Consider the following 22,067-nt stretch of genomic DNA (forward strand, 5'->3'; position numbering starts at 1 on the left):
AGAAATCAGTTTTTCAGCGTTCAGTGGAAAACAGCCCTTACTGTAACTCTCACTGATAAATACTTGTTATAAAACCGTATGTAGCTGAGAAAAACACATCTAAGGGCAGCAAACAGACAAATTCAATAGTACAAGATCTGTCAGCATGAGAGCTGACTAGAAAAAGGAAAAAAAAAAAAACATGTACCTGAGACAGTCAAAACATTAAAGGGAATGTCCAAGCAAAATAAAAAAAATGAGTTTCACTTACCTGGGGCTTCTACCAGCCCCATGCAGCCATCCTGTGCCCTTGTAGTCACTCACTGCTGCTCCAGTCCCCCGCTGGCAGCTTGCCGACCTCAAAGGTCGGCGGGATGCATTGCGTACATTTTTACGCATTCTCGCTAGTGCAGGAACATTAACACATACATTTTTACGCATTACTGGTTCAATGCGTAAAAATGTACGCATTGAACCAGTGACGCATAAAAATGTATGTGTTAATGTTCCTGCACTAGCGGGAATGCGTAAAAATGTACGCAATGCGGCCCGCCGACCTCTGAGGTCGGCAAGCTGCCAACGGGGGACTAGAGCAGCAGTGAGTGACTACGAGGGCACATGATGGCTGCATGGGGCTGGTAGAAGCCCCAGGTAAGTGAAACTCATTTTTTTATTTTGCTTGAACCTTCCCTTTAAAGCAAACCTGAAAAGAAAATAAACTTAAGAGATAATTAATTGTCTGTATTTTATGGTAAACAGAACATTAGTAGCACAGAACCGTCTCATTTCTTTATTTTTAGTTTAAGATGTAAACAGCAGCCATTACAGTCTGATGTAAAATCTACTTCAATCAGCTGCAAAACAATCAGAAGTAATGACTCTGACCTTTTTAGTACTAAAATCTTATCAGCATTGTTTCCTCGAACAGATAAAAGTGTTTTACTTTCTATATCATTTTAGAACATACAGGTAAATCCATTTTGCAAAAATAACAGAACTTTTTTTTTTTTAACATTTGCTGTGCAGGAAAACAGAAAAGGAGTTTAGACACACTCTTAGTACTACTGGTCTAACTAGTACTAGTAGGACTAGTACTATACTGTATGTACTTAAGTTTATCTCATCCGGTCATGTCTTTTAAAAAGAAACGAAAGTTGGCAGTTTAACTTACCTGGGGCTTTTTTCAGTCCCCTGCAGTCCTCCTGTGCCCTCGCCATCATTCTGCGTTCCTCCATTCAGCTACAGCGTCTCTCTGAAAACTGGCTGACTCATGCTCGGCTAAGGCGAGCACCTCCTCAATCATGCGCACATGGCCAAGAGCATTCTATGCATGCACAGTAGCAATTTTAAGTACTGTGCAAGCTCAGAACACTCCTTTCTCCCGCAGTGAAATCAGGAAGTGTGTAATCAGCTGTCAGGAGGATGCTGCAGCTAAAAAGAAATGCGTGGAATGACAGTGAAGGCACAGGACTGCAGAGGGCTGGAAGAAGCCCTAGGTCAGTTAAACTGCCAACTTTTTTCCACTTTAGGTTTCCTTTGAGGGCCCGTTTCACCTACCGTGAATTTGCATGCGTTGTCCGCAGGGCCGGGCCGAGGCATAGGCTGGAGAGGCTCCAGCCTCAGGGCGCAGTGTAGGAGGGGGCGCACAATTCATTCAGCTGTCATTCCTAAATGTATTTTAAGCAGAAAGAAATAAGAAAAGGGGATACATAGCAGTGACTGCAAGCCAGATAACTAGATATTAAGGTGTTGGGGAGGTTGTGGGCCCTGTGGCACCTCTTAGTCTAATAGCAATCAGTGTGTGACGGCTGGGGTTGTAGGGATGGAGGGGCGCACTTTGGTGTCTCAGCCTTGGGTGCTGGAGGACCTTGTCCCACCTCTGGTTGTCCGTATGCAAATTCGCATAACCAATACAAGTGGATGGGGCTGTTTCCACTTGTCAGGAATTCTGTGCAGTCTGCTGTGCAGAAAAAATCTGCGCGGCAGAGCCGTCAGAGTTCGCATGCCGCACATCCGCATGCGAATCAACGCTAATGTAAGTAAGCATGTTAGTCTTGCAGTTTTCCCGGCGTTTCCGCGTGAAAACCCATGTCAATGCTTGCCAGCATTGACATGGTTAATATCGCATAGCACAAACCGTGAGTGATTCCACGTGAAAATCTATATGGAAACGTGAACAAATCCGCACCCACATGTGGAAACTGGCCCTAACACAACATAAACCTGGATTCCAGGACAGTCCTATTTTGGATCAGTACTAGAGATGCAATTGTGTATTATTTTCACTTCAGATTTGCTTTAACACATATATAAGTATACTTATCCTTTAAATAATGAGAATTCATCAGCTTACTTACCGTAAGTGTTACAGAGGGAGGCTCCAGGAATGTTGCTGATGTTGAGTTTTTGCGTCATATGTCAGTGCTGTATAAATACAAGAATGCAGAATTATTAATCAAAAAACATGAATCATACATTGTAAACTTCACACACATGTTTTCATTGCACTATAGACTGGTAGTTTAAATTAACCATGCATAAAATTTGGAGTAAAAATGCTTTAGTGTTTGCAAAATTCAAATAATGAAAATTCAGCAGCTATACAAAGATCCTTCCTAAACAGCTTTTTAAAGAGGAACTCCAGTGAACATTTTAGGGCCCGTTTCCACTAGGGCGGTTTCGCCGGCGATTCGGCAGAGTTTCCCCGCACATCATTCGCACGGGGAAACTCTACCATAGGGGATGACGGCGCCGCGGCGGAATCGCTTGCGGGAGCGATTCGCCCGGAACCTCCCGCAGATTTCGCCACGGAGGCTGCGAATCCCATAGCCGTGCATAGCACGGCTCATGGGATTCGCCTGCGATCCCGCCCACCGGCTCAGTGCGGTGTGCGTCTGCGAGACGCACGCCGCACTAGTGGAAACGGGCCCTTACTGTTAGCAGGTGATGTAGCTGCTGCATGGCTTTTGGCAGTTGGAAACAGCTGTAAACAGCCATTTCCCACAATGCAGCAAGGTTCCCAGACAGGAAACTGCCAAAAGTTTGAACTTTTCTTGTGGGAGGGGTTTCTTGTGGGTGGGGTTTCATCACAATATCAGTCATACAGCGCCCCCTGATGTTCTGTTTGAGAAAAGGAATAGATTTCTCATGTAAAAGGGGGTATCAGCTACTGATTGGGATAAAGTTCAATTTTGGTCTGAGTTTCTCTTTAAAGCCACGCCTCACAGCATCAGTAGGGAGGTACGGCTTTAGGTGAAAGTAAGGCTGAAGAGTTGGTGTCTAAGTCAAAGAGTCAGAGCAATTTTGGATACCTGGAGTGGAGGTCAGTGGTTTCCTTAACTTGAGGAGTCGGATGATTTTGTACCAGCTCCACAGCCCTCATAAGTATTAGACTGACAGCCCTTTCACAAAATCGCTGCACTGCTACCGCAGCCTAATGAATCCCTATGGAGAAGTTCATCCACATTGTGGTATGCTGCACCGGAAGCACCCAATTTAATGCTAGGGCATACCTACGTTACTCTGCGGCTTCTGCGGCGATGGCCCGAAAGTCATGTTAGGCTATGGCGACGTAGGGTTGTCTGAAAAGTTGGCGTTGCGATGTTATGGCAACACCTTTCTGTGCACTTCCGCATACCCGAAGCAGGAAATAACTGCACTTCCTGCTTGGCTGATTGCCAGCCACGGAACACCGTATACTAACACCGTGTTCATTGAAGGCCTGTTTTTAGCGATGCATTGCGGTGCGACGGGCACTACGCTTAAGAGTTGGAGTCGAGGAGTTGGAGCAATTTTGGGTACCTGAAGTTGCAGTCGGTGGTTTCATAAACTGAGGAGTCAGAGTTGGAGTCGGATGATTTTTGTACCGACTCCACAGCCCTGGGTGAAAGAGCGATTCATTATCTCTCCTATACATGACTAAAACAGGAGAGTTTCAGACCTAACTAGGAGTGAGCAGGCAGAACTAAATCACTGAGGATCTATGTACTAGTGCAGAAGATTTTCTTTTTATATGCAATGACAACTTGTTTCACAAAACTTTATGCATAATTTAAAATAATAATAATAATGAAATGCTATGAAAAAAAACAACAGTGCCTGAACTGGAGGTTTAAAATATTACAGAAGAAGCAGTAGAGTCTCTGTAAAAGTATTGCCTGTGGGGAAGACAAGTGTTCATCATCTCGGTATTATCAGCCCTCAGTAAAAGCCATTTTAGAAACACATGCAGTCACATCGCTGAGATGGATGCAGCTATTTTGTTTATTTACCACCAATCAGCCTGAAAGATTCATGGCGCCCTATTGATGGTATCATTTCACAGCGGTGTGCCTCTTTTGACCTAACTCTAGAAGATAAATCAAAATAATGGGCAAATAAATATTAGAAAAACACAGGTAGGCTGATTGTTCTGCCGTCAAATACCGCAAACCGATGAGATTTAATGAGAACAGCCCCATATGTGGGATCATTTTCCTATAAAATGGAAGTGCCGCTTCTGAGGGGAAAAAAAGGCTCTCAAATGGAAATGAAAAAATTTTTGGCTTTGTGAAAACAAAACAATCAACAAGGAGCAAAACATTCTGAGGCCGGATTTCACACTGACCACCGTATAATGGTAGGGAGACAGGATGCACTAGCTAAGCATGCTACTCGCTAAAGCCATGATGGAAGAGAACCTGTCATTACACACACTGGACATTTTACCAGCAAGTACATCTAACCCCTGTGCCAACTACTTAAAGTGAAACTTCAGTGAAAATAAATTGATGAGATAAACAACTGTATATATCCTCCTACTCCTAGAATGATTTTTAGATATCCCAAGGTTTTGTGGAAAAGGAGCGCCAAGATTTGCGGAATACAGCAAACATCTTTGTGATTCCCAACTTACGTGTCCTCTGAGAACCAGTTTAAAGTGTATACAGTAGAAAAAATTCCTAAGGCCTGGAACCCACTAGGAGCGCTTTTCTGAGCATGTTGTGATTTGAAAAGCGCTTGCTTATGTAATGCTAAGGGTGTGATCCCACTAGAGTGATGTGATTTTATAAAAGTCCCCCATAGCATTGCATCAGCAAGAGCATTTTCAAATCACCAGCACTTAGAAAAGGCTGCTAGTGGGTTTGAGTCCTTACTGCTGGACCTCTCTCTGCCCCTCTTTGCTAGGGTGTCAGAATGGGCTTTTATTGAAGTTCAAGATCATTTGGAACAGATTCATCTGTATTGCCTTTGTTTTAAATTGATCTCTGTTGGCAGATATAGGGCTGGAACCCATTAGAGCGCTTTTTTGAAGGCTTAGGAAGCGCTTTAAATCGCTAGTGATTTCCCTAAACGCTCTGCCAATGTAAAATGTAGCGATTGCGATTAGCAAAATCTCAATCGCAGGAAATGCAGCATTTTGGGAGCGTTTGCGCTTCAATGTAAAGTATAACAGCGCTGGCAAATCGCTCATGAATTGCTACACATAGAGATGTGTGTGTGTGATTTTAAATGACTGCAAACTGTAAACAAAAATTATGATAATTTGAAAAGGACCAATCAGAATTAAAATCGCTAATCGCAAATCCCTATCACAATCTCTGGCAAAAAGCTTACAATTTTTAAAAAAGCTATTTTTTCTTTAAATCGCTGGAAACCACTCATGAAATCGCTTACAAAACACTAATAAAAACGCTAGCGTTTGCGATAGCGCTTTGTGATTTGTAGTGGGTTCCGGGCCTGACACTGCCATGAAACTACCTGGTCTTTCACTGCAGTTCTGCCCCCTCACTCTCCCCATCTTGTATGACTCCCTCACCCTCAGGCTCCCTGCACACTGCAAATTCGATTTGCGATTCCAACTTGCGATTCTGATTTGCGATTCCGATTTTCATTGGATGCTATCAAAACAAGAAGAAAAACACAGAAAAACGCAGCATGCAGTGCCGATTACAAATCACAATTGCATGTAAAATTGTGTCAAAATCGCAAATCGGAATCGCATGTAGAGCGCAAGAGGTCTCACACTGGCTTAAAGCGGGATTGTTACCATAAAAATCAAACTTCAACAGCAACTGGTCTGAGTGTATTAAGTGATAAAGATGCTAATCCTGCATTCAAAACTTTTTCTGCTGTTATGGTTTGGAGTTATCACATACCTTGGGAGCACTGGCCCTTTAATTGCCATTGTTATCGGCTGGCAAAACAGTTGCATGCTGGGGAGTCTTTATCTAAGATATTCCTCCTCTTCCCATTAGTTCCCCCTCCTTTTAAAGGACTTACGAGGCCAACTACGTAAAAAAAGTTAATTACCTGCCTCTAAGTTTCACGCACGGAGGACGCCGTCCGCGCCCTCCGTGCAGCGCCGCCGGGTCTCCCGCTCATTATCCCCCCCGGGCCGGCTCCCGACCCCACGGCCCGGGTCGGGCTCTCCTTCCCCTCCAAAGATGGCCGCTTCCTCTGGCCGCAGCTGCGCAGTCCGCCTGGCCGCGAATGCGGCTGCGCAGCTCTAGGGCCAACCCCTCCGTTCCACGCTACGTAGCGTGGATCGGAGGAGTTGGCCCTAGAGCTGCGCAGCCGCATTCGCGGCCAGGCGGACTGCGCAGCCGCGGCCAGAGGAAGCGGCCATCTTTGGAGGGGAAGGAGAGCCCGACCCGGGCCGTGGGGTCGGGAGCCGGCCCGGGGGGGATAATGAGCGGGGGACCCGGCGGCGCTGCACGGAGGGCGCGGACGGCGTCCTCCGTGCCTGAAACTTAGAGCCAGGTTTTTAACTTTTTTCACGTAGTTGGCCTCGTAAGTCCTTTAAAGACATAAGACAGCGCACTTCCTAGTATAGACCTCAGTGGGAGTGTCTGAAGACTATGGGAGGAGGGCGGGTAACGAATACACAATTAGCCAGAGGAGGAAAAAGAGCGAGGGAGGAAATGATGTCAGGATTAGCTTCAATCAAAGGTAACCAAGTTGGAAACTGTCTAGAATAGAATTCTCTGCATTTCCTTTATAAATTTCACAGAAACCATAACATGGACAGTGCAATATATCTGTTATGTAAGTAGAACTAGTATGTATCTACTTATATATGTGTTTATTTCTAGGTTAGCATGTGTGTCACTTGTTCTTCAAAGGATGGAGTGGAAGTCTCTGAACAGCGAGGCAGGTCCTAGCCCTTTCTCATTATGACACATATCATTCATATCCTTTCAAATTTAAAGGACACCTGAACTGATATGGATATGGAGGCTGCCATATTAATTTCCTTTTAAACAATACCAGTTGAATGGGTATATTGCTAATCTCTTTAGCTGCAGTAGTGTCTGAATCACACATCTGAAATAAGCATGCAGCTAATCCAGTCATACTTCAGTCTGATCTGCATGCTTGTTCAAGGTCTGTGGTTTAAAGTATTAGAGGCAGGCAACTAGTATTATTTAAAAGGAAATAAGCATGGCTGCCTCTATATTCCTCACAGTTTAGGTGCCCCTTGAAGCCAAACTAAAGTAAGATCTGGATAGTTTAGAAAGAATTTAGAGTGCCTCAATTTCCTTATCCTCATCTAGGAGAAATTCCCTCAAATTTTTGTCCTGAGTTCTTCCTGCTGCTCCTCGTTTCCTGTTTTTGGTGTTTGTTCTAAAACCATAGAAGTTTGTTATGGTCCCAGGAACAGGAAGTGAGTTCTGTGTCCCATCTCCAGGTGAGGCTGGAAATGGGACACAGACAGTGGTGAAAACGTCGAAGAGATTCTAAACCTAACAGTTTGACTTTAACAAAGCCTTTATGGCTCATTTCCACTTGTCCCGGCATCCAACTCCAAGTTTGTTGTACTTAAGCTGATGCGATTATGCATCTGATCCCTCTACCTGTGCCACTGATTCAGATGTGTCATAAAAAAAAATGCTGTCGCCACTAATTTTTCCCCACACACACAGATTCAGAAGCAGCCGATCGATTTCAATATATCTATGGTGCAACAAGGGTTGTCCGCAACACTGGCAATATATATGAGTGTGCTAGGGTCAGAAGCAAAACTCAAAAAGGTAAAAAAGAAAGAAAAGAAAACCCCTAAGGGCCCGTTTCCACTAGAGCGAATCCGCATGCGTTCTCTGCATGCGGATTCGCATAACCAATACAAGTGGATGGCCCTGTTTCCACTTGTCAGTTTTTTCCTGCGTTTTTCTGTGCAGGATTTTTCTGCACGGTAGAGCCTGCAGAATTCGCCTGCGTGAGGAATGCAGGCGAATTGCAGGCTATGTATTTAATAGGGAAAACGCGCATGCGTTTTTTGCCGCGATTTCGCATGAAAACTAATGCAAATTGAACCAGGCAGTGACATGGTTAAATTCGCATATACCCTGCCTATGCAAAATCGCATGCGAAATCACTGCAAAAAACGCACGCGGAATCGCATCCGCATGCGATTTCGTCAGCGGTGGAATCCCGGTGATTCGCACCGCACTAGTGGAAACGAGCCCTAAGGGTTTGAGTGGTGCTGTTGCTTAGGGGATTTCTTTTTTTTACCTTTTTCAATATATCCATGGGTAAAGTTCCACAAATTCCCCTCTGCCAAAGGGAATGGAATTCCAGAGCCTGTGGGATGAAGGGAACCCAGGAGATCAATGGTGCGGTATCATTAGGTCAGATGTGTATAACAGAATTGTGGGTAATGGATGCTCACAAGAACGGGTTGTAGTCAACAACTATTTTTGAACATTAAAGATTCTTTTTTCCCAATTCTAGTTTGAATCATCAAAGGAAGTAAGATAACTCTTATTATTATTTTTCAACTGTTAGGTAATCTCCCCACATCCAAAACCTTGATTTCAATCGGCTGTGATTCACCATCTGAATTTACCTGCGGGGAAACACTGTGAATCACCGCTACTGGAAGTGAGCCCTAAAGGTGGCCATACACTGGTCGATTTGCCATCAGATCGACCAACAGATAGATCCCTCTCTGATCAAATCTGATCAGAGAGGGATCGTATGGCTGTCTTTACTGCAAACAGATTGTGAATCGATTTCAGCATGAAACCGATCACAATCTGTGGAGCTGCCGCTGCCCCCCCCCCCCCCCCCTGCATACATTACCTGATCCGTCCGGCGCGAGTCCCCCTGGTCTCCGTCTCTTCTCCGCGCTCGGCTCCAGGGCTGCAGCTTCACTTCCTGTCCAGGGAAGTTTAAACAGTAGAGGTCGCTCTACTGTTTAAACTTCCTGTCCAGACAGGAAGAAGTGAAGCCTCTCGGAACCCAGCGGAGAAGGAGCAGCAGTGACAGCGGGGATACGCGCCGGCCGGATCAGATAATGTATTGTCGCTAGCGTCGGTCATCGGAAATTCGAACGCCGCTATCGACGCACTCCCGACCTGCCGGCAATCGAGCAAAATCTTCCGTACGGACAGAAATCGATTTCGGTCGGAAAGCGATCGTTTGGTCAACATTTGCGCAACTATTTCACAGCAGATTCGATCACAGTGATCGAATCTGCTGTATATCGGCGGGAAAATCGTAAGGTGTATGGGCCCCTTTAGTCTTTTAGGAGTCCTTGGCCACATCTTAAGCATCAGGCCGTTACATGTTTTATTAGTCACAAGTCAAGGCAGCAGATCATGAAGCCTCTCAATCAGATACTTGAGTTCAGCAGTCCAAACCAGTACAGCAAACGTAGAATCACAAATAAATAAATATAGGCAGGTCTCCACGACGGTCGACGAGTTAAATTCACTCTAGCAGCGATTTTAGAGGCGAGATTCCATTTATTACAGATACATGTTGAAGAGAGTTTGTTTTTAAAGAGAATCTGTATTGTTAAAATCGCACAAAAGTAAACATACCAGTGCGTTAGGGGACATCTCCTATTACCCTCTGTCACAATTTCGCCGCTCCTCGCCGCATTAAAAGTGGTTAAAAACAGTTTTAAAAAGTTTGTTTATAAACAAACAAAATGGCCACCAAAACAGGAAGTAGGTTGATGTACAGTATGTCCACACATAGAAAATACATCCATACACAAGCAGGCTGTATACAGCCTTCCTTTTTAATCTCAAGAGATCATTTGTGTGTTTCTTTCCCCCTGCAGCTATCTTCCACTGAAGTGTCAGGCTTTTTCTTCCTGCAGAGTGCAGACAGCTCTTCCTGTATGTAATTCCTCAGTATGTGAAAGCCCAGCCAGCTCAGAGGAGGATTTATCCAGCTTGTAAAAGATAATAGAGCAGAGAGAACCTGCCATAATCTAAATAACACACAGGCAGTGTGCAGAGAGGGGCCTGGAGGGGGGAGATGCATCACAGAACCACAACACTGAAGAACTTGGCAGCCTTCCAGACACAGGCTGACAAATCTGACAAGAGAGAGATAAGTTGATTTATTACAGAGATGGTGATAGTAGAACGTGCTGCACAGGGCCGGGCCGAGGCATAGGCTGGAGAGGCTCCAGCCTCAGGGCGCAGTGTAGGAGGGGCGCACAATTCATTCAGCTGTCATTCCTAATTGTGTTTGAAGCAGAAAGAAATAAGAAAAGGGGATACATGGCAGTGACTGCAAGCCAGATAACTAGATATTAAGGTGTTGGGGAGGTTGTGGGCCCTGTGGCACCTCTTAGTGTAATAGCAATCAGTGTGTATTGGCTGTGGTGGGCGGGGTGGAGGGGGCGCACTTTGGTGTCTCAGCCTTGGGTGCTGGAGGACCTTGTCCCGGCTCTGGTGCTGCAGTAAGCCAAAACACATTAGAATAGCTTTTGGAACTTGTAGGATGATAAAAAACAGGATGCAATTTTTGTTACGGAGTCTCTTTAATGTCCTTTATGTACTCAACTCTATGATCTTATCAGATTGAGAACTCCTAAATCTCTGAGTACGTAGTAGGTTTTTGTTTATCAACAAGCCACCGAAAGGAGGTCAGGAACACATGACTCTCCATTAGTGTGGTCTGGCTGGGGTAATCACAGACCAAACTCCTGCCCACCAGGGTTGAAAACATCATGCCTTGGTCTCTTCAGGAGGAAGGAGAGGTGGCCTTTGTGCTGCACAATCCACCGTTTGATAGATCTAAAGTCGTTGATGTTAACAGATCAGTCTCTTTATAAAAAAAAAAAAGGCTTGCGTAGCGCAAGTGAAATATTCTCAAATATTAAGCACACGGTTCCTAAACATAAAAGCGCAGATAAACCTTAACACACAGCACTCATTCTCTCCCGGCTTCTGAGAGGAGATAAAGGGCCCCGGCGAATAATAGGCATCTTATGGAGTTTTTATATGCTTTAAATGGCGAACATTCTTTTCAATGTTTTTTTTTTTCCATCTTTGAAATACTTCTCTATTAGGTCCTCTGGGTATTTGAACATTGATATGAATGCTGTGAAAAGATTCTGTCCATTTAAAAAGTGGCAGTAATCTATTTTTTTAAGGGTCTTATAACCTCATTGTTGAAATATTTTATAAAGGAGGAGGAAAAAAAACTTAATTTTTTTTTTTTACAGTGCCTTTGATTAATAGTGAAAAAAATAGCAAAAAATATATGTGTCAGCGCATGAGATTCTGGAACAGGACAAGAAACATGAAAGATGAGCATTGTGTATTTTCTTTTATAATACAGCTCAGTGTATATGATGTACTAATGAAATAGCACTGCTTAAAATAGAATGGAGCTAGTCTTGTTAGACATAAGCCTTACTTATGTAAACCTGAGCTTATATGCAACTCAGTAACCCTCACTGAGGCACTTCTGACACTTCAAATGCAGTGAAAAAGTGAGTTTTCCATAAATCAGCACATTCAGCAAATGCTTATACAGCAGATCTGGAGGAGGGTTAATGTGATGACATCATCATACTCTGCTCAACGCCACAATCCTTTAACGTGAACCAAGCACCATTTATAGCACACTGGGCATCTCAATAGTACATTAAAAATGCATGCCAATCACATGGCTCAACATTCAAAACAACTTCAATTTTACCTCTTCTTTTTACATTTAAAATTTTAGCAGAGGCTTTTTACTTTACTTCCGAGGCGTGCAATTTAGCCAGATAAGGACTAATGCAATTATTTTATTGCACTTATTAGTGAAAAACAAAAGTTGGCTTTCTTAAAACAGAAAGGATATGCAATAATTCAGGATGGAGTGAGCTCCGAGATGTCTCCCAGTGCATCACTGCTGAAATATGCAAATCACATATTGTTCCTGTAAGCAAAACACACCTCCAGATCCACTGGAATGCAACGGTGTGTCAGCTAGTTAAATATACAGAGCCACAATAATCCAACATGCGTTTCAGACTGGTTGGTCTTCATCAGTACATGGCATGGATTAATGTGGCTCTATGGGGTAGCACTTATTAGCAGCGAGCAAACAAAAGATTTCATCAGCAGGGGGTGGGTACATAGGACACTGTGCTTCAAAGAGTTTAGAGAAGCTACAAATTCTATCTTTACACCTTCCCCTGGATAAATAATGGGCAGCTAGAAGGAGAGCGGGAATATCGTAGCTCCTATAGCTATTAGTGGTGCTTGGTTCCCTTTAAAGTGTAAGTGTAGTGTCCAATTCCATCATCTGCCACTGGATCTGGAAGGGAGTAATGTGCATGTTATAAAATGTATGTATACAGCCAAAATCTGTATCACCATAACCACAGAAGTGGCTTTGAAGCTCTGTAAAATTGTACCCCTTTGCTTTCCAGGCCCATGCGCCTCATCGAACATAACCATTCCTAGGCCCTCACACTGGTGTGGAGGATGGGCCAAGCTGATCCCTTTGTTGCCCGGAATACATGGCAATAGAGGATGAGTGCCAAAAGGAGGGAAAACAGAGCAAAATGGTGGAGGGGGGCTCCAAGATTTGTGTCTACTGTTTACATTAGAAAAAGGGGCTACTGGGTGGAGAAGATAGTAGAATATTGGCAATACTGGTGATATTCTTCTAATGTTTCACCAAACCTACCTCTCACACTAATGCTCTATTCTACATACACCTAACACTAACCACCTCTCCTACTTACTCCTTCAAGCTAACTCTCCTGCCACTCTACACCAAACACTACCCATCACACCCTGCACGTTAGTCCCTACTGGCTACAGACCCGCCGCCAAATGACACACTGGGTGCCGGGGTTGTAGTGCGGACTTTAGTGGTGTCCAAACTACCTGCCTCGGCTGGAAGGCCTAGAATGTCCTATCCTTGCTAAATGCTGAAGCGTTTTACGGTACTTCATAAAACAAATGAGCATGCAAAGTTCAAATGAAACCACCGACCATATTTTTCTCTTTCCTGTATATAAATAGTAGTTTCAGAACCACAGAACGGCGTATTCTGTGCAGATACGGTGCTTGACATATTGTTGGATGCGTTTCCCTAATCTATGTCTTGAAATGGATTTTGGGAGCCTGCCACAATCTGCAACGTGTGAGCAGGCCTTTTATTTTGTCACTTTACTGCTAAAAATAAATAATAAAACTGTTGATAAAGGTACATGTGCAGTGTAGATGATAAACTGATTTAAATGTGGCATGTGCAGCTTGTTTGTTATACTTGTCATTAATTTTAATTATACAGCAAGAGAGGAAATGGAGAATAAAGCAAAGCATAAAATGGCACAGCAGTGGACATTTCCTCCATACAGAATTTACTACCAGTACTTTTGTGTAACAACCAGGAGTGCTAATAGCAAAAACTGTGCTGCTTCCTGGTCATCAAGGAATGAAAGGATACTAGGCAAAGAGCAGCAATGCAAGGCAATGGGGCCTAGCACAACTACGGCGTCACTTTGCGACAGGAGTGCCCAATCAGCTGCCGAGCCACCACAAAGTCAACAGCGCAATACCATCGGGTTTCTGTGGCAACGCAGTGGCGGAAGTAATGTATGTTAATGAGAGAAACAGAACATTTTAACATGTTGCCGGCGCACGGTGTGGCGTGCATGCGCAGAGGGACAGAAATACAAGAGGGAAACTAAGGAATCCCAGTGACGTACTTACTATCCAGCAGGGGGTATGTCACTGAGCGAGGGGCATGTGGGGGGAGGTGCTATGCATATGACCCTGTCGGCACACTCTGCAGCAGGGTCACATGATTGACAATTTGTAGTTACAGTGCGATGCGATGGGAGCGGAGCATGGCACCGCGAATGCACAGGCCAGGTGTAAAACCGGCCTTAATGTTGGCTCTTCTCACAATCTTGATGAGTGTTATTTAGAGAAAGGAAGTGGCTTGAGTAGATATATGAATGCAACTTGAAAAGTTGGATAACTCCAGCCTACTTTTATATTATAGATCTGGAAGATTAAAGTGAAAAGGGATAAAGATCTGTAGCGTAGTTGCTATTTCTGTCAGGGTCCTAAGGGCCTATTTTCTCATATTTTGGTTTCAGTGTTTATTTTCACAAACACAGAGTATGCTGGAAATACCCTCACTAGTGCCATAAGCAGAAATAAATACAATCGCATAAAGAGAAACTTTACTGAATACAACTTTATGAATAAAATTAAAATGATTTAGCTAGCCCATTGTAAAATCTTTCCACACCCTGATTTACATTCTTCAACATCTGTGTCATGGTTCTTACGAACCATCTGGGTTCTGTTGATCCCATCACTGGCATCAAGGGGCAAGCAGCCCCAGGGAGTGGGATCTAAGCGAGCACGGGTCTTCACTAGCGCACCCCGCAAGGGATGGTGGGCCGTCACCCCTAGTGGGTGGCGGACTATTTTGCTGTCTGGTGCACGCCAGGTCATGACCCCCAGAACTACCGCACCAGTGACGGAAAGAACAGAGGGTACCTGACGGGATAGAAGGAGGGCTTTAGCAGAGCAGGCCGCTCCTGGACAGGCTTGGAACGCAGATAGGCCTAACTTATAGGGATCCCAAGAAGGACACTGATAGGAGTTCCCTGGAGGGGAACGGACTGGTGGGATAATCCCGGAAAGGGAGCCGACTATGGGGGCTGCCAGGAGGGCAGCGGATTGACAAGGGGAATGCTGGGTAAGGAGCTAACAGCAACAGATGCCTGGAGGGTTCTGACTGACAGGGTAAGACCGAAGATACTGGCAGTCAGAATACCTCTGGGAAGGAAGCTGGCAAGCCAGGTACCCAGGAGGGGAACAGACACAGGCTGGAGGAATCCCTGGGAAGCTGCAGATGACTGGAGAGTTCCACAGTAGGAACTGGCCTGCTAAGGGAAACCCCGGGAAGCTGCAGGTGACTGAAGAGTACCTGGAGGGTACTGGCAGACTGAGGGAATCCCTTGGAAGCTGCAGGTGACTGGAGAGTCCCTGGAAGTAATTAGCAGGCTGAGGAAATCCCAGGAGGCTGCGGGTGACAGGACAGTTCCGGAGGGAACTGGCAGGCTGAGGGAATCCCAGAAGGCTGCGGGTGACTGGACAGTTCCGGAGGGAACTGGCAGGCTGAGAGAATCATAGGAAGCTGCGGGTGACTGGAGAGTTCCAGGAGGGAACAGAGAACCTCAGGGAGTCCCCAGGATAGCTGCTGGCGACTGGAGAATTCCCAAAGGGAACCGGCAGATTGAGGGGAAACCCCAGGGTGCAGCGGACAGGGAGATGACAGGGGAGATCCCAGGAAGGGACTGGATAGGCAGGGAGACTGATAGTGAATCAGGGAAGGATGGATGGCAGACAGGCGACTGACAGGGAGTGCAGGGACCCTGGCTAGGTTGCAGATTAGATAGCAGGAAGGCTAGTGCAGGCAGACAGGCAGTTATAGCAAAAGGGGAAGTCAAAGGGAACGACTTGGATGGGAGATCCTGATAGGAAAAGGGATAGCCAGCAGGGGACCGACGTGTAGGGGGGAACGGCGTGGGAATGCCGTGGCTGTGACCAGGGATGCAATAGCATCCTAACAGTGAGAATGCAGGGCTTTTATACCCCACCTCTCAATTAGTGACAGGTACAGTACTGCCTTTGGCCATTGCATAAGAGGGCAGTAGAGACGCTCGTGCACACCTTGTAACAGAGGGAGAGACGCTGGACCCGAAAGTCCGTCTGTTCGGCTTCTCTCCGTCATTACAGAGGAGAGAGGGACTCGGCGGCTAGAGTGTAACGAGCGATCATTACACTTCGCCGCCCATACAGGAGCCAGCGCATGAGCGAGGAGAGGTAAGCGACACAAGCAATCGTGGCAATCTGTACTGCTGGCGAGGTGCTTTACTGTAGGATGTTTGATTTCTGTGTTGGAGTCGGAACAATTTTTGGGTACCAGGAGTTCGAGGTCTCATAAACTGAAGAGTCAGTGTTGGAAATGGATGATTTTTGTACTGACTCCACAGTCCTGAGAATAGGGTTAATTTAGTAGAAGTAAAATATTAGTATTATTTACCAATATTTTACGATCGTAATTTCCGCTCCCAAAACGTAGAACACCATATTCTACTAACCGAAATTGGGCATCCATGCCTCTTATTCATGTACGCTGGTTACGTTTCACATAGACGGGAGGGCTTTTTGGACTATTTTAGCCCATTATACTTTCCTAGTGGTTCTGAGTCACCATGAGCTATCTGAGCATTCTAGAGACAGGAAAATCACATAGGCGGACTGAAATAAACTTTGACATTAATTCTTGCAGTGTCTAGAGCTGAACTGAATGAACTTTATTTCTCTAAACAGCAGTGGAGGTTCCCCTTTAAGACACCTCACAAAATGCAAACTGGCCTATTGTCTGTATACCTATAGCGTCCACACGTCACCTTTCTGCTACAGCAGCTTCAGCAATAATAAGGGTGCCGGGGCAGTTTAATATTGTTCTCTTTTAACAAAAGCTGACTCGCGTCTTTTCATCTCTTTTGCCTCATTTGGCAGTCCTCTCTAAAGACCGTTCCCAATCAAGGTTATGGAGCTGAAAAGCTTCTACTGTAATTCAGACGAATAAAACCACTTGGATGAGAACGCTTTGAATCTGAAAGCACGAAAAGTGATTGTCCTTTAAGAAAAAAAATGTGAAAAAATAAATAGAAAAACGTAAAAAAAAGAAAAGTCTATAGCAATGGCATGAAACGCTCAAATGCTAAATTCCCTGAGTAATGTCAAAAGGGTCTCGTGTTTTGTTTTTCGAGAATCATGGTAAAGCCTAAATCCTATGAACGCAAAATACAGAAAAGAAAAAACAAAAAGTGAAATAAAAAAAAATGCAATGTGGTTAATGCGCTGTGATAGCACCGAGGATTTCAAAGCTGGTTTGCAGAGCATTGTTTCGATTGCACGGTGACAATGCCTCACAGACATCTTGTTACACTAGCTAAACGTCACCCTACTGTTGTCACTGCATCAAATAGCAGCTCATATGCTCAGCCTAAAGCTACTCTTTAAATACTCTGTTTTACGATCTCCTGGTGGACTATTCTGAGCCTTCATCTGTTTTATTTTACCGGGTTTTGGCTCATTCTTCATAGATACTGCTCCTTTCACACTCCTAGACTATTACACACAAGATGCTTGGAGGAATCTGTGCAATTGGAAAGTTTAAAGTGGAACTCTGAGGTCATTTCAAAGAAAAAAAATACCAAAAAATGGCATTGAAATTTGCTAATTACAATTTCTGTGGTTATATAAGACTAATGAAATGGCTGCTGTCTTAATTCTTCTACTGCGCTGATCTGGAGATGTGTAGTTATTAATTATAGGCTCCTGTTATGCACTATATAGAAGTGTGTGGTGAAAATGGCAAGGGTGGAAAAAACTGGTAGGTGTTCTGTGACCAGAGAAAAGCAAGACAGCCGTCAAATTACTTACATAAAAGCAATGGAATTTAGCATTTTCTATTGCATCTTGAGGACTACTGGTTAAGAGCTATGCCTCTGACACAGGAGACCAGGATTCAAATCTTGGCACTTCCTGTTCAGTAAGTCAGCATCTTGGGCAAGTAGGAGACCTTGGGCAAGACTCCCTAACACTGCTATTGCCTATAGAGCGCATCCTAGTGGCTGCAGCTCTGACGCTTTGAGTCCGCCAGGAGAAAAGCGCAATATAAATGTTCTGTGTCTGTCTGTCTGTCTGACTTTAAAGGGAACCCAAGATGAGAGACATATGGAGGCTGACGTACTGTATATCAATTTCCTATTAAACAGTGCACGTTGCCTGGCTGTCATGTTGATCCTCTGTCTCTAATACTTTTGGTCATAGACCCTGAACAAGCATGCAGATAAGGTGCTCTGACTGAAGTCAGACTGGATTAGCCACATGCTTGTATTAGGTGAGTGATTCAGACACTACTGAAAACAAAGAAATCAGCAGGACAGCCAGGCAACTGTTATTGTTTAAAAAACAAATATGACAGGATTCATACGTCTTTCATCTCAAGATTCCTTTGAGGCTCCTTTCGCACATAATGCATTGCTTCACACTACACTGCGCTCCCCCGTCACAGTGGCCATACGGCTCCATGAGACAATCCACAATGCGACGCAAGTGGATACAACGATGCAGAGGCAACACAGACTCTACAGTGCGTCACTGAACAATACCGCGTGGCAGGCATTTGCATTGGAGTCTATGGCAGTGAATCGGATGAAAGACAGTTTTGTCCAGCAGGCAGCGCGTCATTGTTCTGGGGGCGGAGCTATGCATATTACAATGTCGGCGCACTCTGTCACAGGGTAATTGGCAAGGGGAAATTGTGCTGTGCAATTGTCCTTCCCTGGGCTCTCATGCTGCAGGACAATCGCACCACATCATATCTGCAACTGTAATGTTTGGGAAGTCTAGATTTAATTATGGATTTCATTTTTTTTAAATAAAATTCTAAAATGTGGCTTTAAAGTTGACTGCTACTTAAAAGCTATGTTTAACCGTTGAAAAGTGGAATAGGTACGAAGCTTATCTGAGTTTTACAGTGTAGAGATTTCCCCTCACTATATCTCAAAGACTCATGTAATGTCTTGCGTACATGCTAGACAACTTTCGTCTGACATCGTCGATGGGTGCCTTCTTTTATAAAGAATCTAGCTGAACTCTCATGCGTCGGTTAGTGATATCGCATGGTGGATTGATAAAAAATACAGGTGATCGAGTGATGAATAAGCCCATTACTCCATCTTCTGGAAGGCGCTCGCTTGTGCGCTGTCCCATCAGCCCTACTTCCTTCTCTGTGGAACAGTGTACGCTTCTCAGCTACAGCTATAGCCAAGAAGCATATCTGTACTGTGCTCGTCCACTGCACTAGCGCCCAAACAAGTGAGCGAAGGGCGACACTGATCTATAGAATGTAGGATGCTTTATGGAAAGCTAAAATGCATTCTTCATAGTTTCGCTCACATTGATTGCTTTGAGGGCCGTTAACTGTCCAGAGTAAAGAGGCTGGCCTATAAACATGCCCATAATTTAGGGTGGTCACAACAAACGTAAAGAGAACCCGAGGTGGGATTTTATTATGCTAGTGGGGCACAGAGGCTGGTTGTGCACACTAACACCAGCCTCTGTTGCCCCATGGTGTGCCTCCAAGACCCCCCTGCGCGCCGCTATACCCCCCGCAGTGCTGGCGACACGCAGCGTGTCACCAGCACAATGTTTACCTATGCGGTGTCTGTCAACGCCGCTCCCCTGCCTCCTCCGTATCTGCGCTACCCGCCTGTGTCCCTTCCCTCCCGCTGATTGTAGGGAAGTGACGTGGGCGGGTAGCGCCGATACGGAGGAGGCGGGGGAGCGGCACTGACAGACAGCGCTTAGGTAAACATTGTGCTGGCGACACGCTGTGTGTCGCCAGCACTGCGGGGGGTATAGCGGTGCGCAGGGGGGTCTTGCAGGCACACCATGGGGCAACAGAGGCTGGTGTAAGTGTGCACAACCAGCCTCCGTGCCCCACTAGCATAATAAAATCCCACCTCGGGTTCTCTTTAAGTGTGTGCTGCAAGGTTTTTCTGTAATATGCAAAAATGGTATTAAAAGCAGAGCTGAAGTCTAGCAGGAGGATCATGGCATATGAATCTGGTCTGTCTAGGTGATCGCTGATGAGGTCCAGGCAGATATTAATGATGTCGTCGGTGGACCTGTTTGCTCTGTGTGCGAACTTGAACGGGTCCAGTAGGACCAACATGGTGAGCCTGAGGAGTGCCAAGATCACTCTTATAAAAGGTCTTCATGATGACGGATGTAAGAGCCACAGGCCTGAAGTTGTTGAGGTTGGAGACTCCGTGGCTTTTTGGGGATCGAGACAATGGTGGACCTCTTGAAGTGGACTACCTCCTGTAGGCATTTGTTGTAGATGGAGGTGAGAATTAGAGCCAGCCACCATAAACAAGTTTGCAGGCAGGATGACGCGCATTCGTCATTGCCTGAGGCTTTCCTAGCGTTGAATGTTGACAGGTGGCACAGGCTTGGACTTTGGACATCGGAGGCAGAGAAGGTCCTCAAACCTTCAGTAGAAATTACTGAGATTCTCGGTTAGCTCAGTGCTAGATGTTGCATGTTGAGGGGGGCTTGTAGTGGGTGGCAGCCTTAAGTCCTTTCCAGACAACTCTTGAGTGGTTCAAGGAGAGGTTCTGTTGCTGGACTTGTGCAAAGCTTTTTTGCTTCTTCGTAATTGCCATAGTTTGTTGGAGAACCAGGATTTGTTGGTCAGATAAAGTTTGTAGGATACAGTTGGAATACAGAAGTCCTCACAGAAGCTGATGTATGAGGAGAAATTGTTCGCCCACTCCTCTATTTTGGCGCTTCCAGGACCTTCCAGTCAATACAGTTAAAGCAGGCTTGAAGTTGGAGCTTAGCCTCGCTTGACTGGTTTTGCTGATTCCAAGAGCGTCCTGCAAGTGGGGATCAGGTGGATGAGGCTGACCATGGGATGGCCCTGTATGGATCATTCAGGAGCGTGTAGCAGTGGTCAAGGGTGTTCAGGTTCCTAGTGGGGCAGGCTACATGCTGGTGGAAGTGTGGCAGCACTTGGTGGAGGTTGCAACTATTGTAATTCCCCAAAACGATGAACATTGAATGGATGTCTCCCACTGCATGATGGTTTTACTGAGGACGCGCATGGCAGTTTTGAGCTCCACGTCACGTAGGAGGAGAACTCCCTGAGCGACTATGTCGGCCTGCAGTTGACAAGGAGTTTGCAGGGGGAGTATCTCTTTGCTAGTACCGAGGTGTTGTGGCACCATAAGGAGCTGATGTAAAACCAGATGCTGCCTCCTGTTTTTTCCCAGAGAGGGCGGTGTCACGGTTTGCCCAGATAAGGCTGAATCCTAGGAGATGAAGTGAATTATCTGAAATGATGTCATGGAACCTCGTTTCCATGAAGCAGAAGACTGGAGTATTCTTCTTTCACTGAGGAGCCGCAATTCGTCCAGATTGTTCCTCAAGAGGACCCACTGCCCCTCTGGCACTGGCCCGCACAGGCAATAAACTCAGTTTATACATGTTTCACAAATAACAGTTGAGCAGCTTGTTCCACCTAACCAGTTAGCAGAATGTCGCCCAAATAAAAACTAGACAGCATAATAACAAGATTAGGCAGGCTTTTTACCCCAAATATTTATGTACCATGCATGCCCCAGTAAAAATAAATAAATAAATAACAGATGCCATGATCGACCCCAGTAATAGATAGTTCTAATGATAGACCTGGTTAACAGATGGCTTCTCTCCTTCAGTTACTGCCCCCCCATGACAGTTCCTTCCTTTACCTGCAGTAAAGTCTCCCCTCCAAATAGATCTCCAGTCACAGACTCCCCCCTCCAATTACAAATTTCAGAATGTAAAATCAAGGAGAGGAAACAATTACTAAATTATCTATAAATTAACATTTTAGTCACAATGTCGTTTCACTACAGTTCATCTGAAAGAGGTGCCAGTGGTGTGTGTCATACATGAACCCCTGTAGAACCCCTGTGTCTTGGAAATCATTATACATTTTATCCATCATGTTACTTTTATCACCGTAATTACCACTTCGGTATTTTGTATTCTGTACGCTGTATCATTTTTTGTATTTTGTCACTAATTATGTATCTTGTATATTAGTGTACACCATTGTCTATATTATGTACCCCATGTTTGTTTCTTACTTTGTACAGCGCCACGGAATATGTTGGCGCTTTATAAATCAATAATAATAATACTCTGCCTGACACTTTACCAGAGGAAACAGGGATAGCTGGTGGTCACAAGTCAGGGAGCTGCAAA

General features: G+C 45.1%; 1 protein-coding gene across 10 annotated transcripts in view; it reads right to left on the reverse strand.

The window, feature by feature from the left end:
• The window catches only part of FOXP1 (forkhead box P1), a 1,092,253-nt gene that overhangs the window by 851,382 nt on the left and 218,804 nt on the right, over positions 1-22,067 (reverse strand). For 9 of the 10 annotated variants that reach the window (XM_068253977.1, XM_068253974.1, XM_068253975.1 and 6 more), the window contains one exon: positions 2,337-2,403. The gene's annotated coding sequence lies outside the window, so the exon portion shown is untranslated. Of the gene's footprint in view, positions 1-1,536; positions 1,647-2,336; positions 2,404-22,067 lie in introns of all 10 variants that reach the window. The other variant, XM_068253976.1, reaches the window with a different exon arrangement.

This window comes from Hyperolius riggenbachi, chromosome 9 (assembly GCF_040937935.1).
Source record: "Hyperolius riggenbachi isolate aHypRig1 chromosome 9, aHypRig1.pri, whole genome shotgun sequence".
NCBI lineage: Eukaryota > Metazoa > Chordata > Amphibia > Anura > Hyperoliidae > Hyperolius > Hyperolius riggenbachi.